Source organism: Bidens hawaiensis, unplaced genomic scaffold (genome assembly GCF_021521415.1).
Source record: "Bidens hawaiensis isolate Kalapana, Puna unplaced genomic scaffold, B.hawaiensis_p1.1 tig00009541_1, whole genome shotgun sequence".
Taxonomy (NCBI): domain Eukaryota; kingdom Viridiplantae; phylum Streptophyta; class Magnoliopsida; order Asterales; family Asteraceae; genus Bidens; species Bidens hawaiensis.
This window is the reverse complement of record NW_027491709.1, coordinates 524,119-545,782: the sequence shown is the minus strand read 5'-3', so window position 1 is coordinate 545,782 and position 21,664 is coordinate 524,119. Positions and strand designations below refer to the sequence as shown.

Here is a 21,664-nt window from a genome sequence, read left to right as displayed (position 1 = left end):
TCCAACAAGATGGAACTCGACTTGTGATATGTTTGAGAAAGCCATCCAACAAAAAGAATCACTAGTTGCGTTTCATCAAATAATGTCAAGTAGGGGTAAATGTGCACCGTACGATCCTAGAAACTGGTTATTGATTGAGATCGTTACGGAGGTTCTTCAAATTTTTAAATCTTGCACAACTAGTTTATCCGGGGTTTACTATCCAACAAGCCCCATTGCTTTACCAAAAATTGCTGTCATGTGCACAAAGTTGACTGAAATTCATTGTAGGGGTGCACCTTATTTTGATATGGGTGCAAAAATGAAAGAAAAATTTATAAAATATTTTCAACAACTACCCGCTGTTTTGACCTGTGCGGCTGCGTTAAACCCTTGCATCAATGTTGGTGGTGTTGAAGCTTTAATAGAAAAAATTTGTGATGAGCTAGGGTTAAACGACGATCAAAACCCCTATTATAGCCAAACTTTAAAGAATGATTTCAACACCACATTGGCAAACATGTATGATGTTTACCTTACAAAACACGGGTCGTCTTCCCAAATTCATGACTCGTTAAGAGCTGTTGCCCAATCCCAATCCCAAACCGACCTTGAAATGGGGATGTACTACATGATTTGGGAAGACGCCGGTAAACGTCAAAGGGTAAACACCCCAAGCAGTGAACTTGGAAGGTATGGTGGTACCAACTTTGTGAAACACATGACTCCGGATGAATTTAGAAGTCTTGATTTGCTGGCTTGGTGGAGAGGTAAGGAGGATGAGTTTCCGATCCTCGCCGCCATGGCCAAAGATTTACTAACGGTCCAAGCTTCCACGGTAGCTTCGGAGTCTGCTTTTTCTGTTTCTGGCAGGGTTATATCGATTAGGAGGACTCGACTCACTCCAGCAGCTGTAGAGATGTCGATTTGCTACAAGGATTACTTGGACTCTTTAGACAGGGCACAACATCAACGCTCACTCGAGGGGGAAATGGACTATGAGGCGGCCTTGTATGAAGACGAGGTCAATCAAGGACACATTCAACCAATGACCGATGAAGAAGCCGCGTACGACGATTACCTAAGGAATAGCTCGGGATCGGGTAGCGAAGAAAATGAGTAACAAACATCAACTTGTTAATGTAATCGTGTCTAAGCATTCTTTAATGTTTGTATTTTTGAGTTACGAATATGCGATAACGATTTAATGTTTGTATTTTTAATGTAAAAGCTATAAATGAAAGTTATGTGTTTTTAATCTTCCAAGCAAAGAATGCTAACAACGAAACCCTAAACCCTAAAGAAAAAAAAAAAAAAAAAAAAAAAAAAAAAAAAAAAAAAAAACGGTTAACCGGTTAGACCGGTTATTAAAAACCGGTTATAAAAAACCGGTTTAATAACCGGTTCTAACCGGGTTTTAAACCGGTCCAAACCGGTTTGGCCGGTTTGAGTTTTCAGCAATAAAAACCGGTTAATAACCGGTCCGGTTATTAACCGAACCGGTTTTTTTCTGGATAAAAAAAACCGGTCCGGTTAATAACCGAACCGGTTTTTTCAAAAAAACCGATTTGTGCACCTCTATGTCCAGGTATCGTCACATGTTTATTTGGGTTACCCGTCGTCATTAATTTTTGAAATTAGATTTGTTAACAATATATTTTGTTAGGAATATTTTGTGCACGATCAACCGGATTGGTATTTGGCGCCTAGCAGCAGTTCGTACTTGTCACATCCTGAACATGATTACGGTCAGCCGTCATACCATTTATCAGCAGACCCGCATTACGTTGCCCAGCCTTCGTACCATTTTAATACCGAGGAGCCATATTCATGTAGTCAACGTTCGTACCCATTACCAGTAGGTGATGCGTATCGGTCACAACCAGAACCAGACCATATTCTTGAAACCCCCCATTAGGAGGAGGTCCGGCAGCCGATCTACACCGAGAGCGTCCGCAGGGCCGCGGACGATTATCTGCGCGTTTGGTGGCGCGCGATTGCGAGTAAGCCTTTCCCTAAAGGTAGCCAAGAAAAATCCTCCTGCATCATTGACCCGTTGTACAGGTACGTGAACCTATGTTACATTACATTACGTTAAATTGTAATATATTACGTTACATTATATTATATTTCATTGTGCAGGTACCTACACAGGCTGATAGTCTCGTCAGTACAAGGTCGACATCAAGGTGCTGACCACTGCAAACTCTCAGACTTGTTCTTTCTGCGGTGCCTGTTGACGAAGATCGATTGCAACCTCGCCCATGGCTTCGCCTATGTAACATCCCCAAAATTCCAATCCAAAAATGACATGTTCGTAAAACTAAAGGGGTTTAAAAATAAAAATCCTGATTTATTGACCCATCGCGATACGCGATGGTCCTTGATGACACATCAACACGTGTCACCCGGAGGTGACACGTGGCAGACATCGCGACACGTGGCAGGCCACGTGTCAACACGTGGCATAACGTGCCTTAGAAAACGACACGTGTACACCACGTGTCAACACGTGGCAGAGGGTGTGTAAGAAAGTGACACGTGTCCACCACGTGGCGACACGTGGCACTCTCTAAGATACACGTGTCATCGCGATACGCGATGGCCAATAGAAAGGTGCCATCGCGTATCGATGGGACCGGAATTCAACTATAAATACAAGGGTGATGGCACATTCATTTTCACACCCACATCCCACTCTCTCTCTAGAAATACTTTCTCTCTCTAGATTTAACCTCGGTTTCCGTGCCGCGACCCGACAAATAATAACCTCGTAATCCGCACCATATACCGACGACACCTCGAAGTTCATGCCGACAATCCCGACAACCGGCGCACCTAGTTTTGCATACCGACCTCGTAACGCATAACGATCTCGTAAACCGTGCCGAACCGACATTCTGCCTCGAAGTACGTGCACGACCCGACGACTCCCGAACGTTGCCTCGATTTGCGTGCTGAGGATTTGTTGATCAAGATTCTCAAAGTACGAGCAAGCGTCTAAGTGCTGCCCGAGAATCTAGAAAATAATAAGCTAAGCAAGGTAAGAGTTCTGCCCAAATAAAATATTATTATTCCAAAGGCTTAGACCCTAGTCAGGGGTATAGCCTAGACCTTAATCTAAAAAATTAAAGATAACAATTAAATTAAGATTTATTTAAAATTCTATACATAAAGGTTATAGCAAAAATATAGTTTATTCATAATTAAGAAACCTAAGCTTTTACTACAAATTGGTATTGTTGAAATAGTATGAAAAGTAAAAGTTTACATATAAAGGTTATAGTCAAAATAGTGTTTCTTTATAATTAAGAAACATAAGACTTAACATACAAGGGTTATAGATAATGGCGTTTCTTCTTGAAGAAGAAACATATTATAGACATTTCTTCTTGAAGAATAAACATAGCACATGGTTAGTAAATATAGAGAAAGATTTCATATCAAACATGTTTCATTCAAACAAAAGATCAATCAAGGTTTAAGCTATCAAAGCCAGACTAAAGGTATGTAGCTGGATTAAGAGACGATCCGGGTATTTATATAAACCTATTTTATTATAGGTCAATCATTCAATCATTCATTTACAAAAGGTTTTCAAACGAGATCACCACATCATTCAGAACAGACAGTCACAGGTGAATATGTTAAACATTTTCAGTCAAGATAAACGGGTTGTTTATCTTAAAAGACAGTCAAATAAAGATTTATGGGATTACGTGATCCCTATTAAAATACAAGATAGAAAATAAAAACAACTCAGACCGAGTACACATGTGTCTGGATCCAAACATAATCAATCTAGTCTACCAGTCAAGGCTACGTGGCCGCAGACTAGAGGTCATAATAAAAGTTCTCCAAAGGGTAACAGCTCCCGGAGAACCGTAATTGTGTGTGTATGGCAGTGGCACAATCCCAGAAATAATAGACGTTTCTGCTGAGATTGTTTCATGAAAACTATCTTGTCAGTCAAAGAAAGATTTATAAAATGTTTTTAGAGTCAACGATTCACCAGCATATCGCTGACGTATTTCCCCCCCAAATATTACAGGAAATAAAGTTAGCACAGGTAGCATGGAATTATAGCCAACTCATGGAGATAGATGTTCGCAAGGTAGAGATGGCTCAATATTTTAAATTATTAAAATATTGCAAACAATATTTAAATAAAGTTTTATAAAACAAAGGTTTGAAAATCAAACTCTTGAATATTTATTATTCGAGAAGCTTTATATTAAATCAAATATTTTATTATATTTTACAAATAAACTAGTGTTTCAAAATATAAATTAATATTTTATTATAGACTAAAGACTTCCGTTAAAACTCTGATATATTTTCAAAACAGGTACCAACTATTGGTCACACGCCTAGGCCCTAAGTGAGGGTGTGACAGCCTACTACATCGCCACATACCCCCACAGGCAGGGAAGAGGGTCGTTGCTCGGTGGCCCCTACGTGACGCGCATCGCGCATTATTTGGGACTTGAAAGACAGCTAGATACCCTTACGATCCCGACAGTATCCCCCCGCGAGCTCACCCGTGGTAGTGCCCAGGACATGCGTATTGTTCTCAAGTTTAGGGACCCCGACGGGACAAGAAGAGACCGTCTCGTCACGGACTTCGGTATGCCACCGTACATACCGATGCCATTAGTCGAGCCTCCACCATTGATTGCCCCAGAGGTGCACGTCGACGACAACCACGAAGAGCAATCGGGGGACGAGGACAGAGGGGAGGGGAGGATGAGGCGGCGGATAGAACGAAGCAGGTTCAGGTTACTTTTATAACTCGTTTATATTTATTTGTTTATGTCTAAATATTAACGTTTAATTCTCATTTTAATGTCAGCCACGAGTGCCGCAGCACGCACCACGCCACGGATGCACGATTACAGAGAGTAGAGGTCGCGGTGCTACGGATGCAACGTCAAATGGATTGGATGATGGAGAGGGAGGCCAGCCGACATCGCGGTGAGGATTACACATTACCTCCCCCACGCTTTGATCACAAGGCTAGCACATCAAGGGGCGGCGCCTAAGCCTCAACCGACGGGGACACGGTAGTGTAAATATTGATTTAGACTACTTTGTTATATTCTATCAAACTTTAATATTTTGTATGTTATGAAGTTTTTATGAACTTGTTATGGAACTTGTTATGAACTTTTATATTTTGTATCACATGGTTTTATGTTTTTTATGCTTTCTAATATTGAAATGTTACAATTATTAAAATCCAACCAAGTAGTAACATAAACATGATCATAATATTAGTTTAACTACATAAACAAAAAAGAAAACGAGGAGAGCTTTGATTCCAAAACACCAAAAATCTAAGCAAAATGAAGATGTATAATACATATAATAACTTTTTAAACAAATAGCCAACACCTCAAATTATAGAGTAAAATCACTTATTTAATTATATATTTATTTAAATATATATCATTTTTATCATAATAATCATAATCATATATTTAAAACAAATTTATATTTAAATCAAATTCTAATAATTATCAACTTAGGTTAATACTAGTAATATTATTATTAATGATAATAATATGCTAATTTGAAACCGTGAGATGATAGTTGATTTGATTGATTGACCACACCGCCGCGTTTAGCCCTTACCGTCGCGTCTTGTGCGGTTTTCTAACCACATCGGCGATGTGGTTAGAATTGCCCTTTTTTTATTAAAGAATATATATATATTAAAACCGCTGAAAATAATATATATAATAAATGAGAGAAAAAAAAGAAAGAAAACTTAGGTCCCACCCTTTATCTTCCATGCTTATAAAAAGCTTAACCACTACTCGCCGGCTAAGAAGTGTTTTATTTAGTTATCTATTTGTTTATTTATTATTATTATTATTATTATTATTTAGTTTTGTTTTTAAATTAGAAAAGTGGGTTATGTGAGTTTTAAAGTTTTAATTTTTTTTGTTTGCTTAGTCGACTAAAAATTGATTCGGTCACTTTTAAAGCTTTAACATAATTTGCTAATTTGCTAAATAACATGCATGTTAGAGGAAAAAAATGTGACAGTCTCACAAACAGTAGGACAATATCTTTAATTTCTTAAATCTAGATACAAGACGTGAAATTTGTCATACCATTGATGATCAAGGCCGCTGATGATAGGGGCGCTAGCCTGGTATCGTCTAGGGGTTGCCACTCTTTAAGTGTGAGTCATGTATTGCAACCCTTTAGGGATAGCTCGGAATAAGTCGGTAGGTTGAGAAGTTCGATTCTCTAGTTTGATTTAAGTCTTGTTAACGTTGTAGCTAACTTTGCTTTAAGTAGTCCTATGGTTATTTAATAAGATATCTAGTATTCTAGTCTCTCTACTATATCATTAACATTGTAGAACACAATAGTTCTAGGATCCTGTCATAGCCCCCGACTCCTGTACCTCAAGAGGGGAGCCGTTAACATCGAGTGATGGCATCGTTATTTATTAAAATAAATTGCAGCAGAATATTTCATCAGGACTATAGTTTGGAAAAATGATCAGAGTTATAAAAACACCATGATTCTTATTTCATAAATTGGTAATAAAACCCATTTTTATACAAACATAAGTTTTATAGGGATAACCCTAATTTACAAAACAAATTTCTTATTCTGGTGACAAGTCACTTATCTAAGCTGGAAGCCCGCAGACATCATTCATTTGTCTCTAACAAGTCACCTAAAACATGTTTAAAAATATTTGATCAGCATGAAATACGGCGAGTACATTCATTTATAAATGACACATTTTACAGTTACAATATTAAAATGTTTTTACATCTGCCTGCTTAGAAATTCCCGAAAGGCACTTGTCGTTTAACCGTATCTGTGACTGTGGTCATATTACTTATTGGCTAACACTTGCAATAAGTAACGTGTAATAGCCCAGTAGGAAAGACTTGTATACAAAACCCCACAATACCAGTAGTAACCATATCGTAAGTCTACAAAGACTTAATCACTGTAATGTACTTAAAACAATTTGAAAATATTTTGAAAGAATTTAGATTATCTGTCATGAATTTAATAGGTTTAAAAATCATCATGACAGTATTGAAAAACAAGTTGTCTCATGCAAATGTGAGTTGTACAAAAAATCGAATGTCTCACATTGCAAGTTTATAATTAAAGAGCTTCCTGGTAATAAGCACCCAGATTAAACAAAATGTTGCGTATCTAAATTAATATAAACCCAATAATTATAACGATAATCACGTGATTAGAAACTTAACACGATGGCATAATGTCTTAGCTTGTACATGCAGGCCTTTCGGATTCGTGTAAAAAATGTTTTTTTTCCAGTCGGAGAGGGTATCGTTACGACTACTCGGGTATTATACCAACTTATTAATATAAAAAAATTGAGAGAGGGAAAGCAGTGAATTGTGAACGAGAAATGAAGGCTGATTTCTTCCCTATTTATAGTTGATTTCAAGGTCGGGCGCGTATTGCGATGTACCTATAATAAGGCCATCGCGTATCGCGACGAGGTCCATAGCTTTTCCGAGTCAGCCCTAGCTAGGCCACGTGACAGGCAACGTCTCTCGTCAGTGTAACCTCCATGTCGTGTATCGCGATGGGTTACTTAAGGGTCCATCGTGTATCGTGACAGCCGCAAAAGTTTCTGGATAACTTACACAGCATCACGATTAGACTAGTCTAAATCCGTCACGTAGCGCGATGGGAGAATATTTAAAATTTTTAATTTTCCACAAAAATACTAATGCGGATCTCAAGCATGCGAAGTGCAAAGTGCGTCATCAAAGCGTCACAATGCGCCCATCGCACTTCGCCCGAGCCCGAGTCCGTACGCGTCGGCATGATTGTAATAGTAGGTCTACAAGGCCGAGTACTCGCCAAGTAATCGCTATAAGGTATTGTGCCGATGCGACTTTCTCTAACTCCGCCTAGTTACCCGGAATTGGTCAAAGATGGTCAACATTTGCCAAAATCGGATCAAGTCGGTTAACTTGGGCTGATTTTGACCTAAAAAGGTAAAACGTAATTCTCATGTCGGTTAAAAGTCAGTCAAAAGTTCGTCAAAGGTTAGGCTAAGTGGCATTGAGTTGCTAGGATACTTTTTTTTACGTGAACTATGCTTAGTATGACATATATGTAATGCCCAAAATTTAATTTTCTTTATATTTAACATGTCCGAGTACTCCGAGTACATCCAACTCCAAAGTCGACCGCCTAGGGTCCGCCTAACGACTTTTGCAATCTTGACGTCAGGTGCTTCGCATCCTCCATCAGGATCATTGGGTGTGATTTGTCTTATAAGAATATTATCATATAAGCCAGCCTTCTTATTAAGAGTTTACTAGTTTTATAATATAGCGATGTAGGAAAAGAACTCACTTTCTTATTTATACCAAGATGGAAGGATTCCATTATATTTCCTCTACCAATATGGTATCGAATTTACTTCTTTTATTTTCTTCACTTTTCATTTTTGCTTATTTTATGGGTTGTTGTAGATCCCAGGCAGTAGCGGATTTATTAACACCTGAAGGGGGGGGGGGGGGGGTAGGTTTAAAAACCACCATTAAGTTGAAGGTCATTAGGATAAAAAGATAACATATAAGCATAAGAAAATATTTAAACCCCATTTAATTCCCATGAACATTTGAAATCCTATTTAAGATGAACAAATTAGCAAAGTTTAAGAACCCCGCAAATCTTATCGAAATTTATGGAGTTCAGGGGACATGTTAGGGGAGAGAGAGAGACAGAAAGGTTAGTGGAAGCCGTAAGATGGGTTAAAGAAAATAGTAAATTCAATACTAAGTTTGATATTCACACCTTCATGTTCAATAGAGTTATAGAATATACCTTTTAGTTTGATTTGATTTTTAAACAACCCTAGATTTTAATATTTCATATTACACATTAACAGAATCTAACTAAACTTAATTAACAAACAATACGTATCGATTTATCTATAAGTGTTTCGTTTGTTATTTGTTTATTTATTTTTAACAATAGCCTTTTGTTTTCTAATTTTATTAGATATTGTGTTTATACGTCATTTTTATGCATATAACTCTAAAATTTCATAAGCATTATCTATATATGTTTGAGTTTATCAAAGATATTAACTATTTCTTAAATACTAAGTTGATCATATCATAAATACTTAGGAGGCGTTCGAGATTCCTTATTTTGCCTCTTTCTGACTTATAACTTATTAAAAAGTTAGAAAGGTGTTTGAGTTTGCTTAATATGTGAGAGGAAAAGTTTCATAAGTCGCAAGGTTGTAACGTATGACGTTTTCGTAAATCATAGGGGGGTAAAAATAAGGAATCCCAAACACCCCCTTAATAAGTAAATAAATATCGTTAAACAAATTTATGAGTCCAAATATATTGGCCCGACCCGTTTTACACCGACATTCATATGATCGTACCTATTTTTCCCCCACTCATAAAAAATCATGGATCCGCCACTGAGTTAATTCCCAGGTTTGAATTCAATTAGTATGTGCCAATAATAGGGAGAGAACACCACTATTCTAATATCAAACTTGTGTAAGGAGAGGTTGGTAAATGCTTTGACCCTTTGTGAGAGATACTTTTGCCACCAAGCTAACGTCATTCAAAAATATATCGTTAAAATGGGAGAGCAGAGTAATAAAGAGAACTGAAATTGATCTAATGACTTAAGTATCACACTGTATGAGTTTATTGGGGAAAGTAAACGTACAAATAAAATTAACGTGCTAATTATGAGAATTAAGTAGAGTAATTATTTATAAAAGTAGAGTAATTATGTATTACTCTATGATGCAATTACATACTCTATTTTTATATATAATTACTTTACTTGATTCTCACAATTAGCACGTTAATTTTATTTGTATTTGTATTTGATCCAAACCCGAATTTATTTTATATATCGAATATATTTTACTACTTAGTGTTTTAGGTTTTGTGTCATTATCATCTACGCAATATTATAAAACATTTGAATTTGATTTAGTGACACTTCCAAATATATCTTACTCAGTGGTCACCTTTTAGAAGAAAGAAAATATTCATTACCGGCCTGTCATGAATAAATAAATGAAATAAATGTCCCATTCGTACAATAAAAAAATAAAAATACTAAATCCAAATAAATTTCTAGCAATCATAATATTATATATATATATATAACATTTAATTATAACTAGGTAAAAACTTGTCGCGTTGTGAAGGTGTAATTATGATACGAATTCAGTTTGTATTGATTAAGTTCATAACGATAGCAACAATAAACTCAAAAACGAAAAACACATAGAGCATTATTGACATTCAAGCTTATAATAAAAAATATATATTTCAAACGACGTGTTGTCGGTTGGTAAACCTGCACGCTGCAACTGCGAGTCGACGTTAATTCAGTTGGTATATGGTTACGCCACCGGAGTAAACCAAAAAAGTTAATTCATCAATGTGCGAATTCAATGATTTAACATATTTAATAAAACAAAATGTGCGCATTGCGACGACGAAATGACACGAATTCAGTTGGTATTGGAACTGCACCGAAACAAAACTAAAAGTGAATTCATCAATGCCAAATACAATAAATTAACATATTAAAAAAATCAGCATTGCAATGACGAACTGACATGAGTTCGGCCAGTAAAGACGATATCAACACAAAATCGTAAACAAAAATTAGTAATCCTCATAAACAGAGAGTAACATAAACGAAAAATCTAAAAACTTAAAAAACAAAAGATTGAATGGCACTACCACATTTCGCCTTGATCCAGTCAAGTGATTGCGATGTTTTTTTTTAACGGTCAATAAACATAAAATGCTTAGGTACTCTGTACGGGGTGACCCAATGGTAAAAGGTCACCGTCAGCTAGCCCAAATTCGGTCGTACAGAGCCCTTAAACGCCTTCAAGTTATCTTCAGTTTTAGAAAAACCCATTGGCCCAAAGACCTACCGGTGATAAAATCCGAACACCCTCAGGATCAAACTAGAGATAGTCTTACTTTATTAAGTCACCCATTAATGTATCTAGGATTGCAATACTTACCCACAAATATTTCTTTAGTATAATAAAACTCTTTTAACTTATAGCATTAATAATGTACTTAGTTGGTGTGAAATGCCTAATATACCCTTGGTTTATTCAACAAAAAATTGTATTGCCGCTATTTGTGTTGTAATTATGTGCCAAATTTAGGGTTACTTTTTTATTCTCATTAGAAATTCGGTGTAAATTTGTTAAAGTAACATGCGCCTTGAAATTAATAGAAATTCAGAAAATAAAATGTGTTTTAGGAGCGATAATTGTTTTGCGACTTTATGCAATGCCGAAATGCGTATTGTTTTTATTTACTTACTATGTGATCTCACATGTTGTATAACGAGTTTGGATCAAATACAAAGGAAATTAATGTCCTAATTGTGAGAATCAAGTAGAGTAACTTGATTATCTCAATAGCACGTTAATTTCATTTGTACGTTAACTTGCCCCTTGTATAACAAATCTCGGAATGGACCCTGAGAGAAAAAAATAATCTCAAAGCACTAAAAAAAAAACTTCTCGATTGGAATACCATTGCCCATATTCAAGGTTTCCTTGTTTGGTGATTTTTCACCCACCGCAAGAGAATGCATCGCTTAATAAAATAAATTACTTTTACCATATAAATATATCCGATGAATCTTATCACACATATTTTTACTCTCTCAACTATCTACCTAGGGGTGTTCACGGTCCGGTTTTCACAGTTTTAAGGCAAACCGTGAACCAAACCGTTAGTAACGGTTTTTGATATTCGTAAACCAAAACCAAACCGTTGAACTCTTAAACTGAACCAAACCGAACAGTTAGCTAAGGTTTGGTTCCGGTTTAGTTTCACGGTTTAAGCTTATATACAAAATGTCCATAATAATGCATGATATTTATATTGTAAAGCTCTCAAAAATATTTGTACAAGCATAAACACTAACTGATTTTTTCATTTAAAAATTTGAAAGACCGATTAAAGGTTTGTGTATTTCGGAATTGGGCTGGCCCATTTTTTTTAATTTAGTGTGCGTCTTTGAGTATATACCATACAGTAATAACTAATATATAGTAATGTATATTATATGCACCAGTAGTTTTTTTATTTGTCGAGTAATGTATTTGTTATACACACACATATAATGGAATATTTAAAAAATTAAATATAGTTATATTACTTGGTCCGGTCCGGTTTTATACGGTTGGTTTATGGTACAAACCGTATACCGTACCGTTCGGTACGGTTTGAAAATTTACAAACCAACCGACCAAAAGTTAAGAAAGAAAACCAACCGTGAAACCAAACCGTTGACTGGTTTGGACGGTTTCATGGTTTCAAACCGAACCATGAACACCCCTATCTCTACCTATGTATCAAAATTTTCAATTCATATTTTCACGATCCGGAAAAAGAACAAAACATATTCATAAAGCTGCCTTTCCAACCCCCCCCCCCCCCCTCCCAACAATTGTCACAACCACCGTCACAACAATCAAACCTATTCAACACCCTACTACAAACAATACTAGATTAAAATCCATTAGAGATGGGAAGAATGGGTATATAGGGCTTAGACGAGCTGAAATGGACCGGATCGGATGAGACCTTGTTGATATTTGTTCGTTAAGCTTTTTTCGGACAAATGAACGGTTCACATACACTCTTACAAACGAAAATTCGTGTCCATGTTCGTTCATTAAGGAATTGAACTTGTTCATGTTCATTCGCATCCATTCGTTAATATTGTAAATGAGCACAAGCGGACACCAATGAACTTTATCGGACGTAATTGGATACCAATGAACACTATCGAACGCTAATTGAAAGACAAACATAAACAACAATATTAATAGTAAAATGTTAATACATGAACCTCACTTGACGCACATAAACGGACCTAACCGGACACACATAAACGTACGTAACCGGACTAACATAAATGACCACATCACCGAACGTTCACGAATACCAATGAACGAACATGGCATATGTCCATGTTGGTTCACTAAGCTTACCAAACGAAAAATTTTTATTCAAACTCGTTTATTTATTAAACGGATGAATATAAACGAACTTGCCACTGAACGGTTCGTCGGACCCTCGGTTCGTTTACAGCCCTAAGATTGAGGAACATAGTGACGTGCGGTTGGTGTAGCATAATGGGAAATTTGGTACGACTCTCTATGCCCATTTATAAAATTTGTAAATAAACATGTGGATTCAGTGATATTTTTACTGATAGGTTTGAACAAAAATTCCTGTTATGGGTGAATAGGGTACTGATTGTGATAAATTGTGATCATAGTTGAGAAAACACAAAGTATAATGAATTGAAAAGGATTTTTCTTAACATTCGTTTATACATAAATATTGCTTATTTAACACTACGCAATTCAGGATTTGAAGTTCCCATTCTCCCATTTCTCTCAAACAAACTTATGAAGAACTTATAGTTTCATAAATTTCTTCTCTTTCAGGCTTTCAATGGTATCCTTTAAGGCTTACCTTCAATGGAGTAAACTCAACACCTAGACTTTCCGCCTTCGACACACTATATGGTAGTGCCTCGACACACTTGTCTTTACACCTTCTCCAAATTTGAACAAAAAACAATTAATCCCATCTTCCTCTTATATTATCAATCACTAAATACTAAGAACAAGAAAAACAAGTATTTAAAGTAGACCAAGGATACATATTTTACCTAAGAGAATATCCATGATCAGGGTAGAGTTTGTCTAAGATCATTATGATCTCTGATGATCGAACCACATCCCCGACCATACAATATCTACCATTAGCTTCCGGTTTCTCTAATGCTAATATATGCGCGATAGCAGTATCTCTCACATCAACAAGTATGTAGATTCCATCCGGAAATATTTCCTTTCCTGCATATATGTAAATTTAACAACTTCAATGCAGACTTCATTGTTTAAAATGAACTTTAGCTATAATGAACGATTACCATTTTCTATATAGTTTAGAAATTTCTCAGAAGTCTCGTTGAGAGTAGGCTGTAACTGAGGACCAATCACATAACCAGGATTTATGATCACCAAATCCAAACCATTCTCTTTTGAAAATTTCACAGCAGCATCCTCAGCTAGGGTCTTTGAAACTTGATACCACCACTAAAAAGAGTATACAATCATATTTCGGTTCGTTTAATTTCCAAACCATTCTCTCTCTCTCTCTCTCTTTGCTTCATGAGCCATATTTCGGTTCATTTAATTTCCGGTTTAGTAATTTGTAACTGATTACAATAAAGTAGCAGGTAACGATAACAAGTTGCACCACAACCCTTTTGAACAACAAGTTTATAAAATAATTATGGCTTTTAATCTTATATCTTCCACTAAAAGGATGACACGTTGTCCAGCTTAGCACCAGAAAAAGGGTATCTTGCGCCCAAAATATATATATGAAAAAAACCCTAAAATATTTATAAACTTAATTTAATCTTTACTAAATCTTCTACATACCTAAAAAGGTAATTTAAGCACTTGAAAACTAATTTGGGTTAAAATAATTTTAAAAACTTATTTTGAACATTTCTATAAAAGCCCCTATATTATTATAATTTACGAGTAATTTTTAGTCTTTGTAATACTTCATTTTGTTAAATCATATAAGAAAAATATAAAAATCAAGTACAAGGGCACGCGTGTTAAAACTGTAACTTTCAAAAAATATGAAGGCTTATTAGCTTAAAGCCTTCGATGGCTCGATGCGTTTTAACTTTTAAAAACTTTTTGAGTTAAGTATCATTTTGGTACTGTGGTTTGTTCAATTACGCACTTTAGTACCGTTTTTGAATTTATTGCAAATGGCTACTTTAGTTTTCTAAAACTTGCAATTTTAATCCTTTTTCTAAACCCGTCTATATTTTTCCGTTAAGTCAGGGGTACTTTCGTAACTTTGTTATATTTATTTTTTCCTTTCTTTTAATCACAATATTCCCCCTTTTATGCATTCCTATTTCCTAAACCTAAAATATCTTAACAGACTACACAAAGCGTCGTTCCCTAATTTTCCATGGAAGTTGGAGTTCAAGAATAAAATATCTCACCCTTAATCTATCCCTAAATTCCCCAATTATCCACCACTGAGTTTCACAAACAGAATTAAAACCAACACGAACCGACGATAGTAGAGGACGAGACTACCACCATTGAAACAAATAAAACAAAGATCTTCCTCTTCTTAGATTCTTAGCAGCATGTTCGATGATGACCAGAGGTGGAGACGATGCTTTGTGCTAGATTTTAGGGTTAGGAAAGCATAAAGGGGGAATGTGATTAAAATAAAAGAAAAAATAAATATAATAGCAAAGTTACGAAAGTATCCCTGATTTAACGGAAAAAATAAACGGAGTTAGAAAAAGATACTAAAATTACAAGTTTTAGAAAACTTAAGTAGCCATTTGCAATAAATTCAAAACGGCACTAAAGTTGTGTAATTAGACAAAACACAGGTACCAAAATGGCACTTAACTCTATTATTTTATAGCTCACTAAGATGCGTAGTCGTTAAAAGACATGAACAGTGTCATGTGGCACACACGTAAGCATATTTTTGTATAGGTTTCGCAAATGCTGACGCAACTGAAACCGGTCAAAAGCCGTCGTGAAAAAAGAAGTCATCAGATAATCAATGTTTGTAAATATGATTGCCAATAATCATTCTTTTTAAAGAAATTAAGCAATACAAAAGAAAACACAAACATCTCTACAAATTAGAAATTAGAGAACTTTCAATGTTGGGTAATTACTTGGTAGTTATTACCGATGGATCATTGGCAGATTCAGTACCAATTGATGTAACTATAACTAAGGGATATATAACATTAACTTCACAGACAAATTACCAACTTAGTAGTTACCAACGATTTTTCTTTTGTCGAACAGATCATTACCAACAGTTTTCTAGTAATTACCTCTTCCTGCTCACAAATGACCGGATCCGAAAACCAGGTTTCATCCACCACACCACCAGACTCTGGAAGTTTGACACCATACATAACTGCAGCCACCGAAGATGTCAACACCACTCTCTTGAGAGATTCAACTTTTGCAGCTGCTTTAAGAACATTAAGTGTTCCCTTAACTGAAGGATCTATCAGTTGCGCCTTTGGGTCATCAACTGAAAATATAACAGGAGATGCTGTGTGAAAGAGACAAACGCAGCCATTAACCGCAGAATCAAAAGATCCATCTACAGTTAAGTTAGCTTCAAATAAAGATAGTCTTTCCTTAGCTCCATCAAAAGCAAGGAGATGTTCTGTCTAATGTGGATCATCTGCGACGTATTTTAATAGAATTAGTATGTTTTAAAGGAAATTCAAAAGTTGGATGAAGAGACGGACCCAAGGAGCGGACAGTAGCATGAACGGTGTAACCACGATCAAGCAAGAGTTTAACGAGCCATGAAGCTATGTACCCTGAAGCTCCGGTAACGCAAACCACTTTCTCTTCTCCACTCATCTGTCTCAAACAATTAAGATTGGTAGATAGGTTAATTAATATACATAGCAACAGAAATCAGTTGAAATATAATTTGGTTCTGTGTGTTAAGTGTCATGTATGAAGTAATTGAAGTGTTTTGTTTGAAAGAAAACCTTGGAAAACTTTTGTAACATTTAGTATAGAGATTGTTGTAAGTATTTTATTTTCATGTACCCTTTAATTAATACACACTAACGCATGGAGACAGCGATATGAGGTTGTATACATAGAGACAGGAGGTTATATACATAGAGAAAGGAATCAGATGAAATATACAAAGGTTTCTCTATGTTAAGTGTATGAAGTAATTGAATTTGTTATGTTAGAAAATCTTGTATAATATTATAATGTAGAGATTGTGTTATAAATATTTTATTTTCATATATGAACCTAATTAACTAGTCAACTATTAACTAACGCGTTGTGGGTTAACTAGTAATAACTAGCTAGTTATGATGGTGGAGCAAATAATAAAAAAAGTAAAAAACAAAGTAACCGGCTATTAGTAGGTGACCCCACACTTTATCAATTATCATTCATAATGCTCGTTAATGGTTTAGTGTCCCACCTAATGCGTGCATGTTAACGCCCTGACGTGGTGTTGCCGGCGTTAATGTGCTGACTTGGCACCCAAAATGCCTGCAGCCTAAGGGTTGCAAGATGAGTTCTTTATCTTATTAGAAAGTTTGATTTGGATTGGCCGCCATGTATCAATTGTTATTGCCATCAAATTAAATTAATAATATAGTGTCAGTGAACAATTTATTCGTTTGTCGTATTAGAAAGTTTGATTTGGACTTTGCAAGATGAGACTTGGTATTGGCACCACTCTATCATTTACTGTAAGAGTTTTTTTTTTAAGAAGTGAATAGAAAGGGAGAATAGTTTGGGGTTAATTCCATCCTTCCAAGTTGAAAAGAAGAGAAGAGGAGGTAAATGAGATGAAAAGAAAGAAATGTAGTCTTAGAGCATTTACATTCAATCCATCATATTATGTGAGTGATGTTTTATAATTTAGGATGTTCTGAGTGAATGATAGAGAAATGCAGAGATTTTTCAGTATATTTGAAAATGTTCACACCTTATAATTTTTTAATATATTTTAAAAGTGATTGTGAATAAATGAAAGAGAAATGTTAATAATAAGGTATAAAAAATATTATTTAATTAAAAGAAAAAAGAATATAGTAATTTTTAATATAATTTTGGATTTGAAGAAAAGTGATTGGATGTGAATGCTCTTACACTAGAAACAAAGCTCTAGTAGCGTGTTTAGCAATACTGTTATGTTTGATTTTCTTAGTATTATTTTGTCTACCTAACTAATCCAATACCATGTCACATTCATGTAAGGCCCCGTTACCGGTAGCCCTACTTTAGTGTTGGATTTACTCATAAACACAGTTCTAAATATCATAGTTAATTAAAACTTTACGCGGAACATAAAACTTCAACCATAATATCTTACAAAACTGTCAAATCTTGTCTTAACAAACATTCAAATTTATTTAAACATGAAACATAGTCTTTAAAACATCACAACATTTCTTCGAGATGTCAGTATCTTCGTTTCCATGTCATTGTCTTCAATCATGCTAGCGGCCTCAACCTATTTGCCTGCGTGCATACTAAAAGTCAGCTACGCTGAGTGAGTTCTAGTTAATCACAGAACTTACTTTACATACACATACACGTGCCCATAGGTACGCATTACATACTTAACCTGTCCATCAATCTTTCATACACATACATATCTAACCTTACGTTATAAAGAGCATTCGCCCTGCATACCTCGGATATTATTAGGGTCCAGTACCCTCCATCCTCGGATATTATCAGGGTCCGGTACCCTCCATCCTCGGATATTATCAGGGTCCGGTACCCTTCATCCTCGGATATTATCAGGGTCCGGTACCCTTCATCCTCGGATATTATCAGGGTCCGGTACCCTTTCTTCCATACCTTTTTAACATACTTTTCCATATACATAATCATAAGTTTCATACATACATCATTCATTCTTCATCTTACAACATACATATAACATCAACCATTTCCTGGCAATACATGCAATTCCGAAGATCGTTCATGTGTCGATAAGAAACCATTCATACATTTCACATAATACATATATGGCATACACTTATCACTTAGGATAAGTGTATTAACTAATCACATCGAGTATGCACACAACCCCGAAAACATAACAATGAGTGGGGCTAGAAACTCACCTGAAGTCGGTTACGTTCACCGTTAATGGTTATTCCTTTCTTCAGTTGGGCACGACTAACTGTATAACAATAACTCGTATCAATTATCTATCACTAGCCATATCACGTTTCTATTCTAGTTATAACCCTCAATGGACGGGGGTCCGGGGGCAGCTCCCCTGGCAGCGGTGTCTAGGGGCGGGAGCCCTTAGCAGGGTCCAAGGGGCAGAGCCCCTGGCTGGGTCGAGCTGCCAGGTCAGCTTGGAAAATTTTTATTTCTATTAACTGTCTTAACACATTTTTCATTAGAAATTTGAATCATTATTTAATTAACTAACTTAAAAAGTTTGAGGACTTCTTTGCAATTAATCCATTCTTTTCTAAGTCCAGGTACTGTTCCTGTCATTCCATTAAACTTCTAATTTGTTACTGGTTCATAACGAATTAGCTTATCTTAACGAACTGGTTATTGTAGCGAATTGAACCCTCTAACGAACTGGTTATTGTAGCGAATTGAACCCTCTAACGAACTGGTCCTTTAACGAATCAGTCCATATAACGAACCAGTTCACATAGCGAATCAGTCCAGGTAACGAATTGAACCTTCTAATTCGTTATATCCTTAACGAATGACTATAACGAATTGGGGGTTAATTCGTTATCCTTTCCTTAACGAATCTGGACGCGAACTAAGGCTAGTTCGTTATTCTTTCCTTAGCGAATCAGGTGACGAATTACCTCTAATTCGTTAACTCTCCGTTAGCGAACTAGTGTTAGGTCAGAGAATGTCAGAACATTCTCTGACATTCCCCTTAACCTCGTACCACTTTCCGGCGCCGCCTTTCCGGCGCCGCCATTGCCGGAAAGCCGCCGGAAAAACGCGAACTCACCGGAAAAACGAGTTTTAACTCGTTTTTCACCGTTTTTCGCCATGTTCGATCCAGATCTGAGCTAGGGTGATCCCTAAGCTCATCATAGGTTCGGTTTATACCCGATTCCACCCGGATCTCGTGATTTAAACGGTTTAACGGTGTCGGCTCGTCGTTTTGCAACTATATCTAACGGGTTAAGCTCATATAATATTAAACTATCGTTACCTAGGGTCGGTGCTCGGTTTCCTTCTTGATTTCGGCTAGGGATAAGGAAGAACTAGAGAGAAATCTTAAGTGTGTGTTTTTGGGTGGTGTATAGAATATGTGTGAATGTGGATTAAGTGATGATTAATGGTATTTATATTTAGGGGTCATGGGCTTAAGCCCATGGACTCTCCTTCTATCTTTCATAACCCAAGTCCATAACCCATACCCATTTACCCAACACTAGCCCAACTCATATTCTATTTATCTAAACCGATAACGACCCACTATAAAATAGACGAAATTTATTTTATTATTATAACCGAAAGTAGGATGTTTAAATTCAGGCAAATCTCTTATTTACTACTGTTAGAACCCTAGTTGAAAATGACTAATAAAATGAGGATTCAGTCATGCTCTAATAAAATGGCCAATTATATTGATATGGTGGTATGAATCAATGAGAATGGTGTTAAAATCAGTGTCCCGCCACCATTCAACAAATCTTCTGTTCTAGCAGCCATAGACGACCTAGTAGGCGATTTTGCACCATCTTCGAGCCGTTCATCATGCAGAGACGACTAAACCACTTATGATCACTTTAGGTGTAGGGTTTGTGATTAAACTGAATGTGTATGTGTTTCTTGTCTAGAACTGGATTGAAGTTAAATTAGTTGTTTGATTAATCTATCTTTACGTTTGTGTTGATTGATAAATAGTTGTTTATATGAGATTCTCCTTTAACATCAATTGATTAGTTTGTGCTCATCAACATTCAAGTTTAAATTCTTATAGTCATTGAGCAGTTTACCTATGATCATTGATTTACGTGCGTTTTTAAATTAATGAACTAGTAATTAGGTAGATTAAGTTCAATTATGTCTAGTAATTGCTTATCAATCTTTATTGACGGTTCATGTCTATTTTTTTATCCAATCGATAGGATTCATAGTTTTTCATTTTATTGCATAACTTGAACTTGAAGTGTTCACTTTTCTAACTTTGATTTTACATGTTACATTAAACTGGTTTATGGAACTATCGTCATAATCAATTCTCTAAATTTGCTTGACATCGATTGTTCACCCTTAGTTAATTAATTAATAAACAATGAACTTGATTGGCATTTTTCACTGATTTCTTGTGGGTTAATTTTACACTTTACTTTTCGTTGCTAATAAAGGTATTTTATAACTGATTGACCTTTCGACGTCGATTAAAATGAGCGAAAATAAACGCACACTACATATTAACAAAAGAAGCATAAACCATATCACATATGTTTGTTGATGATGTTATAAACGTATACATATAAGTTTGTATAAGAAAGTGGTGGCTATATTTAAGAAAGGAGTATTTGATGAATTGGAAATGTTATTGGGATTGCTCCAAACTATATGTACGGATACCAACTTTCGATATGCTAGTAATCACGAGTGCCGTTCACTCTATATATGTTCTTTGTCACTTTCTTACACTTTTCAGCTGACTTTTTAGATGGTGAGGGGAGGAACATATATCTTCCATGGTGCCCAAAGGGACCAAGTGTACTTTTTATGTGTTTGGAGTGTTGATTTGGTACTTAAATATCTTCATGTTCCCTGATGTGTGTTGTTTTGCACAACAATTGTCTTTCTGTAATTTATTACGGGTAACTTTGTAGAGTGTTTACGAAATTTTGCTACGACAAAATCTAAAACTACGCTTTAACATGTCGAACTATTATTAATAATTACCATAAGTTTACACTTAATGTCTATATATTTTGATTTCGCTAGTATGCATTATTATGGACAAAATACAAAAGTGTACCTATTTGTAAGTGAAATCGTGGAATATAAGTGTAAATATATGATGGTTAT

General features: G+C 35.7%; 1 pseudogene across 1 annotated transcript; it reads right to left on the bottom strand.

The window, feature by feature from the left end:
- Nucleotides 1–13,456: 13,456 nt before the first annotated feature.
- On the bottom strand, nucleotides 13,457–16,629 carry LOC143532756 (phenylacetaldehyde reductase-like; annotated as a pseudogene). The gene is made up of 5 exons (XR_013135241.1): nucleotides 16,378–16,629; nucleotides 15,949–16,310; nucleotides 13,978–14,143; nucleotides 13,714–13,900; nucleotides 13,457–13,596 (listed from the first exon to the last, which is right to left on the bottom strand). The product of XR_013135241.1 is annotated as a phenylacetaldehyde reductase-like (transcript).
- Between the last annotated feature and the right edge of the window lie 5,035 nt (nucleotides 16,630–21,664).